Source organism: Pundamilia nyererei, unplaced genomic scaffold (assembly GCF_000239375.1).
Source record: "Pundamilia nyererei isolate P.nyererei 1_Seehausen unplaced genomic scaffold, PunNye1.0 scaffold00016, whole genome shotgun sequence".
Taxonomy (NCBI): domain Eukaryota; kingdom Metazoa; phylum Chordata; class Actinopteri; order Cichliformes; family Cichlidae; genus Pundamilia; species Pundamilia nyererei.
In genome coordinates, this window is record NW_005187417.1 from 4,387,577 (window position 1) to 4,402,338 (window position 14,762).

The following is a 14,762-nucleotide window of genomic DNA, read 5'->3' on the forward strand; positions in this document are numbered from 1 at the left end:
GAGAGAGAGAGAGAGAGAGAGAGAGAGAGAGAGGTGTAACAGTGAAGCTGCAAGGAGCAGAGGTGGTGGATAACTTTAATTAAATAGGGTTAACCATCCAGAGCAACAGCAGTGCACAAGAGATATGAAGAAGAGAGTGCAGACAGGGTGGAGTGGTTGGAGATGATTTTCAGGGGTGATTTGCAAGAGAAAGATAGCAGCAAGAGTGAAAGGGAAGGTCTATAAGATGGTAGTGAGACCTGCTTTGATATATAGTTTGGAGATGGTGGCACTAACAAAAAGATAGGATACGGAGCTGAAGATGCTAAGTTTTTCATTGTGGCCAGAACTGACAAGATTAGAAATGAGTATATCATACTGACTGCTCCAGTTTGTAAAAAAGATAGACAGCTGCAAGGCTGAGATGGTTTTGGCATGTTCAGAGGAGCGATAGTGGACAGAAGATGGAGCTGCCATACAAGAGGAAAAGAATAAGGCCTCAGAGGAGGTGCATGGATGTAGTGAAGGAGGACATGCAGAGGCTTCATGTGACAAAAGAGGAAGCTAGCGATAGGCTGAGATGGAGGCAGATGATCCCCTGTTGCAACCCCTGAAGGGAGCAGCTGAAGAAGGAAGAAGAAGAAGAAAATAATGCTTGACTGTGAGTGTTGTTAGTTTTGTAAGCTCACTGTGATTGTATTTTCAGTAACTGCAGAAAAATACAGCCTTTATATTTTAACACCACCGCACATGGAAAATGAACTTCATTTCCCATTTTGCATCAACAGGAAACACTGACCACACACAGTGATGAGCATTGATTCCTTTCCAATGCAATGTTCTTGTGGGAACCACTGTGCCCTGCAGTTTGCTGACACACACCACCCATCTAAAAGCCACTGTAGGCCTTGTAGACACCCCCCAGGGCAAAGCACCCTGCTACTGGAACTGCCCTGCTACTGGAACTTCACTGTGCCAGCAGTGAAAGCGCACACCACCACACAACAAAATCTGTTCAGAACAATGTGAAGATCACGATAATAAGCCTAAGGCATTTGATAGGACCTCTAAAATTCCCAGATCTCAATCCAGTCAAATAGGGCAAGGGTTGTAAACGACGACACTCAATCCAAGATGGGGCAACCTCTGGAGAGGCCTGAGCTGTTTAGAGGGTTTTAATGTTAGCTGATCATGCGCATCTTTTCATAGGACGAGACCTAGAGCTAGCAGGACATCGCATGCTTTGTTTTGTAGGCGGGACGTAATTTAGCACTTAAAACGAAAATCCTATCAAAGTGTGTTTCCACTGACCAGTTTCACATTATTTGCAATGTAGTGTAGAAGTAAATTACCTTTTATCGACAAGACTGCAATGTCTAAGAACACACTTTCTTAAACTGCTGAATAGTAAATATGTTCATGTGTCTATTTCACGACGTATTTCAGTCTCTATTAGTTATAGGGTGTATTAACCTGGGACCAAGCCCTAACTATAGGCTATTAAGGAAAAGATGATAACAGAATGGATGGAACTCAAGAGGAAAACCAGCCTTACTATTTATTCCCAGTGATAATGGCTAAATTATTCATCCTGTATGATGATTAATTAAAAAAAGGCCCCGGGTCCTGTGGCAGGTACAGGCTGCTGAGGCACACACTGACATTCCCATGTGATGCACTGGATGTCGCACCCTCCATCTGCCCTCCTTCCTGCTTTCCTTCGCACGTCTACAAAGAAGAACCTCTCATGCCTCTCACGTCTGTGCACCCAACATTTTAACCAATTTCACAAATACATGAGGTGAAAGTGCCTGGTAATCATGTAAAAATACAGAGAGGGTCAAGTAACCATTTTCATGGCTTTCATTACAGTTCATTAGATTTCAAATTTGTAACTTGTGCAGATGAAGTAAAATACACCGATTGTAAATTTCTCAGCCAATGTGACACCAGTGTTTGGAATTGCAATTTGACCATTAGCTGATTCTAAATTTATTTTGTTTTTGTTATTTATCCCCAGGCCCCACAGTGTGGAGGACAGGCTTTGATGACCTTTGCTCCACATTGATGCATCGTGTGACTCGGCCAGCAGCTGGCTTCTGCCAGACCCAGGTAGGCAGTGGCTGTTGCATTCTCTGACCTATTGTGGGCAGCTGGCAGTGGGATGACATGCCCTGTGGCAGTGCCAGGGGAAGGCCAGTAAGGCTGGGGTCCAGGCCTGCTCTTGCCTCTGCTTGGGCCCCGCTAATGGAACAAGGCTGGGGCGCCCATATGGCACTTGTGAGGAGAACTGGGGGCTCTGGAGGTTGGCACGCGTAGTCACCAGGCAGTCTGCCGTTAGATATTAAACAGGACAGGGCCAGACCTGTGTGATCAGTGCACAACCATCAAGGATTATGGATGTGTTAGCTGATGGGGATGGAGTCACAACTGCTTCAGAGGGCTGAGGCATTAATTTGAAAAACAGAATACTTGCAAGGGAAGAGCACATACATGTGGGCACAGGCTTATATTTATACAGCTTTCAGCCAGACTTTCTGCTTTCTAACTACTTTGAGAAGTCCTCATGATTTTGCTGAAGAGATGATCAACAAAACATTTCCAGTTAACAAGCCAGACTCTTGGAGAATGTCCTCTAGTTGGAGGTCAAGGAAAAATTGGTTTGCCAGGATATGCACAGTGTTAGCTCTGCGATCAGGAGCTGGCCAGATAGGGCTGTGTGTAGGCAATGAGGTAGACAGGGGGAGAGCAATGTAGTCCACCAGCCCTCTCTGGCACTGGACTGACCTGGCTCCTCTCTGAACCGCATGGGACCAGGGGAAGGAGAGCCACGTGGGATGGGAGGTTGGAGGAAAGTGAGTCGGACTGGACTGCAGTGCTGCACTTTCTACAAAAGTGTTCACAACAAGATGTTCTGAGATAATGCTTACCCTCTGGAACAGCTCTGTGCTCCTTGCTGACTGTACCTCACAAACTGATGCAAACTGAACTAAAATTACCTCTTCAGGGTGACACTAGCAATTTGTACTGCAGACCTAAAAAGAGAGAAATAGCTGGGGTAATTACAGTCAGCGGAAAAATGCAGCTTGACGTTGCCCTGGCCTGGTTTTCCTGCTAATACTCCATTAAAAAGTGAGGCCTGACTTTTAAAACGGGTCAGTTTTGCTAACACTCCCTCCCAACTCCATTTTCTTCCCCTCCTACACCCCTTCTTCATCCTCCTTCTTCTCCTTCCACCTCCCACCTCTCTGGATCTGGAACAAAAGCCACCTCCGCTGCCGCCGCCTCCCCTCCCCTCCCCATCTCCTCCTTTTCCATTTTATTGGTGACAGCTGCTGCGAAACAGACTCTCGGAGCGAGAGAAATGATGTGTCAGTGGAAGGTCCTTTAGCCCGCGCTGCTAATCTGTCACACGGCGTTTGTTGTTTACTGTTTCTTCCTGCTCGCCGACTGGCCGGCTGCGTGCACCACGCAGTAATGGCGACAGATGCTGACCCACAGAAGTGTGAATCTTGGCGATTTCTCCCTGCTGTCAACCTGTAAATTACAGCTATCGGGAGTAATTAGACCCGATAAAACCCTTCCAAGCCTCAACCCCCCCTTGACACACACACACACACCCACACACACACACACACAGCACTGGCCTGTCAGTGACCTAAGTGTGTCATCTGAAGATATAAAGGTGCAGGTCTTAACTGCTGTGTTATTGTTTTTCTTTTGTAACTTCTAAAGTTTTATCGTCACTATTATTCTTTTAAAATTCTATTATGGCCCTAAATTCTTCACCACTCTTTCCTGGTTTAAGGGTGTTATCTCTCTTTTGGGTCAAAGTCTGACATCCTTCCCCCAGTATACTTCATGACTTTGAGGACTCTAAGATCGATGTTGGCAGCAACCCTGAAGTTGCAGAGGTGAGCCCGTCGACAGTGAACTATCTTGGATGGATCTGCAGGCATTGCCATTCGTCCTCTACTTATCCTCGCTGAGGTTTTTCAGGGACAGCAGGGTCTTGGGCACAACCAGAGAAGTCAGCATCAGGGCCACCTCTTCTTGCCCTGGCATCCGTGTTCAGCCCGCAACCACCACGGCGGCCACCACTGCCAAGCATGCTCTTAAAAGCAGGGCCTCTGCCCCTTTAGATAACTCGTGCGATACGAAAGGTCGCGCAGCCAGGTCTTGTCATCCTCTTCCTTAACGCTCTGCACTCCTTCTACACCTCCTTCTCCAGTCCTCGGTGCCCACTTCCTGACCATCAGAGCCAATCACTTTCCACCCCACTCCTTTTTCGCCACCGATGCCGAGCGGCAATCTGTCACCCGGGCACTAGGAGATGCCACCCTGCCGTCCACCTTCCGTACACTGCGGTAATGGCTTCTGGCAGCTCCAGAAAGATAAGTAACGGGCAAAATGGCAGGAGATAGGGGTGAGGCGGGGCAGGAGGACTGAGGGCAGGAGAGTCTAGGACCCTTCCTCATATTCAAGCTGCCCTCATCTTGCCACTGTTCGACCCTCGTCTCCCCCTTTCGCCTCACCCTGCTTTGGCCCGGTCGCTTTGCACGATACTTCAGTGAATAAATGAGTCGTTTTAATCCGACTGACAAGCTGGCATTGCCCAGCCCTGCCCTCCATCTGTACTGGCGGCCAGCGCAGCAGCAGGCCCCAGGCAGCCCGATGTGCCAATCCAACACACAGCTTATCCTGGCTGTAGCTTCAGGGACAGAAGGGTTAGAGCTCTATGCGGCAGCTACCCTCTCCACCAAAAGAGCTATTTATATAAGAAAGGGATTAGCTGGTAGAGGCTTTGATGAAGTGAAAAAAAGGATGAATTTGCTCCCATATTGCTGTAGTACGTGTTTGAAGTCTTTTTTTTTTTTTAGATGAACGCTACAGCGTGCGTTTTGCTTTTGCACGTGATAAAATAAACCATTCTCAAAGAGGCTATTTCTGTTTTAGGGTGGCCATTGGTTGTTTGCAGAAGCAATCACAAGATCAAATCCACGCATCCCTGCAACACATTCAATTTAAGAAGACTGCAAAACTGAATGTAAAACTCTCTGAATTTCTATCCTGTCCCCACCACTGAGGGGTTAATTTTGCTCTGTCATCTTTGGCACAGCGAGAGGCCAAATGCACTATCAGTCCCGCAGTCCGCCATCCTGAGCAAAAAACCCAAAGGGAGAGAAAAAATACTTGGCGGCGGGAGGTGCTAAACCCTCTGCTCCATTTCCTCTCTCCACAAGCTCCGCTCCACTCCTACTCTTGGCCATGTGTCACCTCCAAGTCGTTTGGGAAGGGACCTGATAACATTTGAGTGCCCAATTAAGCGCAGGGGCTCAGTCCGCACCCCCCTCCGGGTTCCGTTCAGGCACGTCACCGATGAGCACGCTGCCATATTCCCTGTGAACCCCACACACACTCGCATATAAACACACTCCTCCCACCCTCTCGTTCTTTTTCATGCTCACTTCCCCCGTCTGTTCTGCCTCTTTTTCACACAAACACACTCTCCTCTCTGGTTAAAGATCCCCCACAGATCTGATTGCAGCTTATCTTTGGAACAGGAGGTTATGACTGTTTGATCCATGGCCGCCGAACCCGTTGCCAGTTATACACCGGGGCCTGGATGCTGCTTATTAACCGGAGGGGTCCTCCCGCTGCGGCGCTGAAGCCCAGTGTTTTGCTGCTTTTGGTGAAAGATTAAGCACTGTTTTCTTAAATTAGCCTGGAAAACATGAAGCATAGAGATAAAAGAAGATATTCTTTATCCACAAGGTCAAATAGGCGCTCATTATCACCCAGATTGAATAATTACTGAACTTAAGAAGTGCAGAAAAAAATAAAACAACAACTCAGAGTTAGCACAGTCAGGCCTTTTGAAGTGTTAAAGGACTGCTTATTCCCTTAACTGGAGTGAAAGAGCATCACTGTATAATTTAGGTTACAGGCTCGGCGGTGACAGCTGGGCAGCATTGAAAGCCAACCAAATCGACATAAATCACTGACTTTTTTTTAATAAGTAGGTTAATATCTCAGAATGGTGTTTAATGTTTTATTCAGCGCTGAGGCAGAGACAGTGTAAAGGGAAGGCAAGTGTTTTTGAATGCAGATGGGAGGTGGAAGGCTGGGCAGGGTTTGGCAACTCTCCGCGGTCGCCTCAGAGCATGCCGGCCCTGTAAAAGAAGCGCAGGAGCTATCCTCGCCCCTCTCGGGCCCTCTCCATACTAAACAAGTGCTTTGTAAGTGTGCCGTCATTACTATTCATCGGAAATAAATACTTAAGCAGTGAGAGCTTAGCACCCTGCTGCTTTACAGTTATCCATTATTTCTGTCACCTGGTTGTCCTTCTTCTGTCTCCTCCTCTCTTTGCCTCTCATTCCCTTTTGTGACTGGATGTTCCGGTGCCCTTCAACTCTGTAGTGTGCTGGGAGGGAGCTGGTGGCTAGTGCCCATGTGCCAAGCCTCCCTGCTTGGTGTCCCATATTCTCTGCCCTCACCTGAGGCCTTGCCCCAACAGGACAGCAGGGCCAGAGGCTGTATTGTATGCTGCACTTCCCAAGATGATGCCTTTGTCTGTTTACAGCACTTTTTCCCTCCATGCTCTTTTTCTTGTGTTGCTGCACAAACACAACAGCACACCCACACAAACACATCTCAAGTTCAAACACTGCACCAAGTCCACTCCAGTTTCAGACACGGGGGCAAAAGTCCACTGCACCCCGTCCTCTACGGTGGGTTTTTGGAAGGTGATCCGATCCTTTTTCCTCTGCCATGGTGCTTAGTGGGCTGGCTGGCTCTGATGCAACGCGGCGTGTGCTGGCGTGGAGGCTTCGGGCTGGGCCAGTGTGCTCAGAAACTGATGAATTGCAGGCGAGATGCGGAGCGGCAGCCGAAGAGGAGCTCCGGCAAGCGGCCGTCACGCGCTATCACCGTCTGCTTATGTGATGGGGGAAATCAGAGAGACAGCGCTGACAACTTAATTTAACACCAGATCTGGAGGAAGCCAGAGTGCCACTGCGCTCTGGATAATTGATAACTCTGCCACCCCTCCACACCTTGCTTCACCTCGCAGGTCGTCAATGATCCAAATCACTAGTGGACAGATTACTATAGAGCTTAAAAGCTTCTTCTGTTTTGATAAAGACACGCACTTATATTACAAAAGCATGGTCGCAAACTGAAAAATGTGTCTGCAATGCAACCTTATTTCCGAGCTTCGTTTGGGACTGAGTATAATTAGAAATAGCAATATAGAGCAAAAACACAAATTCTGTCCTGACTTTTTTAACCTTAGCTTAATAATCTGAATGTTTTTGCTTTTTTAAAAACATGCCTTTTCTTTTTAACAAAAGAACACAGTAACATCAACACAGAAGAAGCAACGTTTTGATTTCCAGATCAAAGAAAATATTGCTATTCAACTATTACAGTTTTCAATAACTGGCGCTATAGTAAACAGACCACAGTAAGCACTGAGGTTAAAAACCCGGCTTCAGCTTGAAGGCTGTTTAGGCTTCGTGCTACATTCTTCCGTCTGCAGTCAGACTTAAGAGCGACTACACTGTTGAAATTTCTCCTTGGGCCATGAAGCCGTGGCGCTGCAGGGGGATTGCGCTGCCTGGATCTTCTTCACAGGCTGCCGAGCAGGAGCCCGGTTGACTGGTAATGCCTATTAATTACTAATACAAACTGCTAATTAGCAGACCAAACACTGGCATCTGTACAGTTTGTTTTTCCCTGCAGCGGTGATATTGAGTTCTAACACAAAGAGGCAGTAAACCTGAGCTGCCGGATGCACATCAGAATCAAAGGGGGACTTGCTGCTAAGCATACTTAATGCCAGGATCAGGCACCAGAGTGGTCAAATAAAGGACAAAGCCAAATTTCATAACAGTGAGATGATTCATGACTTGTAAGATCAGCTAAGTTCATAGTTGCGAGGTAACAAAATATTTAAATAGAGTGAACGACTGAATGCAATTTTCTCACACTATGTTTTCTGTTTGGTTTCTCTGTAATACTGTTACCTCACTGTTCAAAGTGCCCTTTTTATTTGATTATTAATAAATAGGGGTAAGAATTTTTTTATAGCTTTTACTTAATTTCCCATGCCAGTAGTTAGGCTTTAGCTGCTTTCTATAACATATTTGTTATATTTAAATCCCGGGACAGTTTTGATGATGTCTGGGAGGATTCTGAAATAAAAAGATGCTCCTAAAATGATCAATAACTCTTTTGCAGTTAATTGTTTAACTCAAGTAACATTTTTATTAACAGTGCTTTGCTGGAGCTACTTTCACTTAACTGATGATTGGAGTCACAGTAACAGAAATGCATTTCCCTTAAGACTCAATCTATTATCAATTCTTTTTAGATTTTTTAAAAATATTTTTCACGTATTCTTTGAAGTCATGGCATCAGCCTTTTCATTGTTTTTCTTCTGTAACTGATGCTTATTGTTTTGTTTTGTTAGGCAGTGAAAATTTGATTCCAAAACTCTGGGATATTTTTGGGAATAGTATAGAAAATCTGAAAATGCCCAACCGCTCTACCCTGATAAAAGATGCTGAAGTCAGTGCATTTGTGAATTATAACACTTGGCTAGCAGCGTTACCTTTGAGTATCCCATCCCCAGGCCCCACCCAGCTCTTCCCAGCCAAGTCAAGACTCAACCCCACCCCGCGCTTCTCACACACAAAAAATAAATGAGTAATCGGCCACAAAGTGTCAGCCAGCCCTAATCCCCTTTTAATTTCCTTGTGGGGCCTGCGCCAGGGCTCTGGCTGCAGAGCGAAGCTGGCCGCCGATGTCAGGATGGCCGCAGTGACAGGCAGGCAGCGCAGGCCTGGGGGTCTTTACTGGGATCCAAGCAAAGAAAATACAATAACCACGCACTGCCACCACTGTTTGCCTTTCACTTGAGCAGGATTTAGGCTTCCCCAGCACACTGCCGAGAGTGTGTGCGAGCACACGCGCCCGAACACTCAATCGTCATGCAACCAGATTGCTCTATGGACATATGCATGCTCTTTTTCTCTTTGCTTTCCTCATGTTGTTGCAGAAGCACACAAACACACACCTACATGCATATATTAAGCATGTGCTTGAACACTCAAGCACACCCATGGTAATACTGCACTAGATGAGGCTATTTATATCCTAATTTATACAGGATGGTCTCAGCATAGGGGTGCCTGCCACACAGCTGCCCATTCCTCTGCAATCCTACAATGCCAAGAGTTTTATCTCCTTTTGAACAGCAATTTATTCTCTTCACTGTTATTTAAAAGTAAAGGTCCCGTCATTAAAATGTATGCTTTCTCAGTGCACTGGCACCAGAAAAGGGCAGCCGGTGAACAGTATTCACCTCCCCGTTCACATAATGAAAGGCGTAACGGAAGAACGAGCTGCAGGCAACGGAGACGCCTCGCATCTTTGTAACACATTTGCCTGTGAGGTGGGTTCAGTGGAACAAAATGATGAAGGTTATTCTGGCAGATGAAGGAATTTTTCATGACATTTACACATAGCAGGGATTTTCTCCGTGGGTGCACCCTCATAACACTCTGTACGCAGCATATGAGCTGTGGCATATGCATTAAGTGTACAAAATATTAAAAGTGCCTCCGTGTTCCAGACGGAGCCCGTTTTCAGACGAAACTATAAACACTTTTTAATGTGCTACTTTGTGCCAATTATACTGTAGAGATGTTTGTAGGAAATAGTTAACATATTCAGACTTGCATACAAGTTGGCAATCAGTAAAGGCGCTCAGATAGCACACCCCAGCCAAGGCCAGTGCTCTATTTTGCAACATAATGAAAGAGATTCAGATGTGCACCAAATTTAATAATTTCTGCCTTTTTCCATGCACCACCTCTCTGCCGAGGTTAGAGAAATTTGGTTAGGCAAATTTGCAACTTTGTAGTTTGGAAACGGTGGTGTCATTACAACGCCTGACCCTCAGAGAGGAGGGACAGGTTTATTTTTCAACTGATAAGTGCACAAAATGTACACAAAAATATCCACATGGATATTTTCTACATCATTGGCTAATGATGTTGCAAACAATCATGCTTAAGCATGGTTTTGATTACCTTGGAGTCATGTCTGAATGTTATTTGGGGTGCCAGTAAAGCAAGTAAAGACAGAAACTAATATAATTGTGGGGCGGTTTTCCCTTCCTAGATTCACATGCTTTGATTGTTTGCTTTTTTTCAGCGGTAAATGTATGTGTCCTTCAACTTCTTCCACGATATGCCTTCACTAACATCGATTCTGGTAGCTTCAACAATTTCTATTTGACTCCTCATGTGGAGGCTATGATTATTATTCTTTATTTTGAGGCAATGATTGTTATTCTCCCTCTGATATCTTCAAAAACATTGGTGATAGAGTTACTGGAAATGCATAAGAGGAATCAGTAATACTAAATGAGCCAATAAGCGGTGCTGATGTCATGTGCAGTTACATTTCCAGACAGGTGCATGTTGGATTATGGTGTAGGGTTTTAGAGGAGTAGATTTAACATAGAAGTCTAAATCACCTGTCAATTCTGGAGATAATAACTAGCAATATCTGCTTCTTTTGCTTAAAACCAAATGCTCTTTTGCTTTGTTTGTTCACAATGTCCCCCCAAAAAATATGTTTAAAAAAAGCTTTTCATGCATTTGGACCCAAAATATCCACAAACCTCTAGTGATATGAATTGTTTTACTTCTGCTAAATAGCTGTGCAAAAGAAAGCAGCTGCACACTTTCTTTGAGGCTTGTGCTCATGATAGCATAACAGGATGTAAAGATTAATGGCCTCATTCCTGGGCTGAGCTGGTCATGTTGGCTAGCTACACAACTTCTTTTGACGGGTGGATAGACAGTAGAAAGAAAACATGAAACTGCAAAGTTTTTTCTTGTTGCAAAACAAGATGAGAGCCATCAATTTCCATAATATTTAGCAAACTGCAAACATCTCTACAGCTGATATCTCCAAAACTGGGCGATCCTTACCGAAAATGTACTTTTTCCTGCACTATTCATTACATATGTCACAATAAGTAAATATTTAGGATTCATTTTAATTATGCAACATGAGGCAGATGTAGTTGCCAATGCAGATCTATCCATCTTCTATGCTATTAACCAAAATATAGATGAAAATAAAATGTTTCAATAATTTAGTCATAGAAAACTATTAGCTGTGAATGTTAGGAAATAAATGTGTTAGTCTCATAGCCCGAGGAACAAAACTGTCCTAGGAAGCTTTGATTACCCGCTACAGAGCTGTTTTGGTGTTTGTGATGTTTCCAGTTAGGATGTGTTCCATCGCTCTAGTGCACAATAAGGATTCTTTATCATTGTTTATATTTAACAATAAACAGCTGATGTACCAGCCTGTTTCAGTTCCCAGGGTGTTGAATACTGCCGTTTTGTCAAAGCTGCTGTCGTCTCACAGATTCGCAAAAGTTGTCCTTTGGTGTCCCACTCCCTACTCAGCACATATGGAGGCTTAAAGGACGTCTTGGAAGCTCACTTAAGCTCAGAGATAAGTGTAATTTTTATAGAATGCAGGGTTAACTTTGTGAAGAAGTGGATTTTAGCACAAACCACAATTTTATTCTAAAGCCAAACAGGTAGCCATAACCAGCGAGTGAGACAAAGCAATAGCTCCCAAATTTGTGACAGAAATATAATGAACATAACTTTCACTGACAAATGAAAACATGGTTACGTCCCCGTAAAGAGAAAATGCAAAACATTTACTTGTTTTTAAGATGCCAGCTTGGCCTTCGGGAGTTTGCTACGCATTTTTAGAAGGTTTACAAACATTTACTCGGTTGATTAGAAAAATGATGATGAACTTTATTTGGATTTTTCATTGTTAGTTTAGCTGAAAGGAAGGGAAAAGAAAGAATGACACCACCTTGGGTTCTGAAAAGTTGTGATGGCAAATTTTCACCATTTTCTGACGTTTTATAAATTAAATGATTTATCAGTTTCTACTCTACCCGCCACTTAAATTTATATTGCAGCATCTGCTGTGTTTGATTATAAATAAAGCCCAGTAAGTGGAAAAGAGAATTTCCAATCATCATCTACTTTCCGTCTATAAAGGTTTTTCTAAGCGCCGGTTTTCACAGCAAAGGTCTTTATGGCAACATAAGGGGTTAGCCTAGATTTCCAGTCCAGTCTCATTTAAGGCTAATTCCTGTGTGGGTCTGGATGTTTGATCCCATTGCCCATCTGAAGTAATTAAAGGGTTATTAGTAAACAGATATTCACGCTCGCTCACTCTTGCCAACTGTTTCATGCCATCTGCTGCCGGCGCACGTGCTTTGACATTGGAAATATGCTGCTGAACTGACACGGATGTTACAACGCATAGGGAATGAACCGAGCTTTCATCAAGTCTAAACACAGTCAAACAGTGTCATTTTTGCTCTGTGTGTGTGTGTGTGTGTGTGTGTGTGTGTGTGTGTGTGTGTGTGTGTGTGTGTGTGTGTGTGTGTGTGTGTGTGTGTGTGTGAGGGCGTGTCAGAGAATAATAGAGAATATAGCCCTCTTGTTAATTTCAATCCCTTTTAACGGGCTCTACTTTGGATAGCAGACGACCACTATTCATATCATCTGTTCCTCCTCTTCTTCTTCTTCTTCTTCGTCTCTCACCGCCTCTCTCGCTCTTCTCTCTCTCTCTCTCTTCTCCGGCACCAGCTCTGCCCTCCTGTCTGTTTTTATCCTTTTTTTATTTTCAGTAATATAGAAGGGATTAACCCTGCTGCCCCCTTGGTGGTTACTGTTTCATTTTATTCTTATTAAAATCTTAAGAACCTGCTTTATTATTCCTGTTTGATACTACCTCAATAATCCTCTGCCTTTCTGTGCGTGCGTGTGTGCGTGCGTGTGTGTGTGGGAGTGGGTGTGGGTGAGTGTGGCATGCAGCCACAGACCCATAGCTGTGCTGCGTGATGGATGTGTGTGCTTGTGTTTGGGCTGGCAGGAAGTCCAGGACACAAATTTGAATCATGGATTCGCAACATATAGATGGAAATACACAATCTTATACAAGGACTTACATCCAGGATCCCCCCCCCCCCCACACACACACATACACTCACACTAGGACACAGACACACACACATTTAAGACCTTAATAATGGAGAGAAGCCTTGTAATATGACATGTTGTACATTTCAACTCATTGTCTCGTGTGTTTTCTGTAATTCACCGCTTCTGACAGATGTATTTTTTTCTCCCCGTTACGTGTCGAGATGGCTATTACCGCTGATGGGTCTCTAGTGTTTGCTGTGATCTTTCTTACAGTGCGCTGCATTGATTTTGTGAAACCTCTGATAAATCTCAGACAGAAACTAGACAGGAGTGTTGTCACAGCAAAGCTTCCCTGGATCATCCAGTGATTTCTCCTGCAGTTCCACTGACCCAGGAAGGTTTATTTAGAGAATCGGTGCAGAGTGGCACTGTAAGGTGCTATCTGTTAGTGTTTTATTGAATCCGCTGCTAAATATTTTAAATCTGCTGAACATAAATGGTAAGATGGTAGGGGGTATCGATTGATCTCATTTCTTTCGCTGAATTTTCATGCGTGTTTTGCAACAGTTAAGGTAAATGGCAGCCATGCAGTTGCTCTTGATTTTTATGAGCAGTCACACGGGAGGGGGATAAATTAAGATTTGCTTTCATCCTGGGTGAGGAATAGCTGATGTGACGTTAACCTATCATTTAGTATGCTTTTGGAGAGCATCTGTCCGAGTCCAGATGTAAGCTTTTCAACCCGGAGGCTGATCATCTCTTCATTAAAAAGTGTGATACTGTTCAAGCGTCTCCGCAGGCAGCACAGAAAGCACAGAGGATTACTCTATTGATTTAGCAAAAGGTCAACGCTATTTGATTTTCTTAAAGGTTACTATTTATACCCATTTATCGACTGCCATCTTCCTGTAACATGTTTGAGCGCTACGCGAGAACGTCACGCATAACTCGTTTCCCTCTCTTTTGTCCTCTTGTTTGAGAGTCGTCAGCAAAAGTGTGCGCATCCTAACTTCTCATTTACGATGTATTAAATTCAGATGAGGGGAGGATTGGTGGGGACAAAGCTGATCGTGCTGCGTGAGATGAATCAGGAACTGAACCAAAGTGTTTCATTAAGAGCTGCTGGCTGGCTGCTAGGACAACATGGGAGGGCACATCCTTCCTTCCCTCTATCCTTCTTTTCCTTTCCACCTTTTCTTCCCGCTCTCCATCCTTTTTCATCACTCTCTCTCACGTCCTCTGCAGGAGCTCATTTTGTCATTTCAACCCTCGCTTCGTAAAAAAACGCCGCAACCCTCTTGTACTTTCCTTCCTCACCGCGTGCTCCTCTTTCCATTTCCCCTACCTCCTTTTCCTCTGTTTCATCAAGACCTGTGAGAGCACCTCCTCCTTGCAAACAGAGACATAACCAAATTCTTCTCTCCACCCATCCCGCCGACACCCCCACCGCCCCACCTCCTCCCCCATTCGCCTGTGCACCGGGGTCACACCGTCAAAATGACTCTTTTTATTACAGTTCATAAACAGCGGCTCCCCGGTGGCCCCGGGAAATTTCACATAAACTTTGATCAAACAGACGTTAGCCTCCCTGGTCCTCAACCACCTCTCTCCACGCGTGAAAATAGCTTCGCTCAATCACAGGCAGAGAAAACACACCGAAAACAGTGCAAATAGCAAGGTAGTCACTGATATATCAAGTCATTATTGACCAGAACACCAGGGGAATAGATCTCATATAAA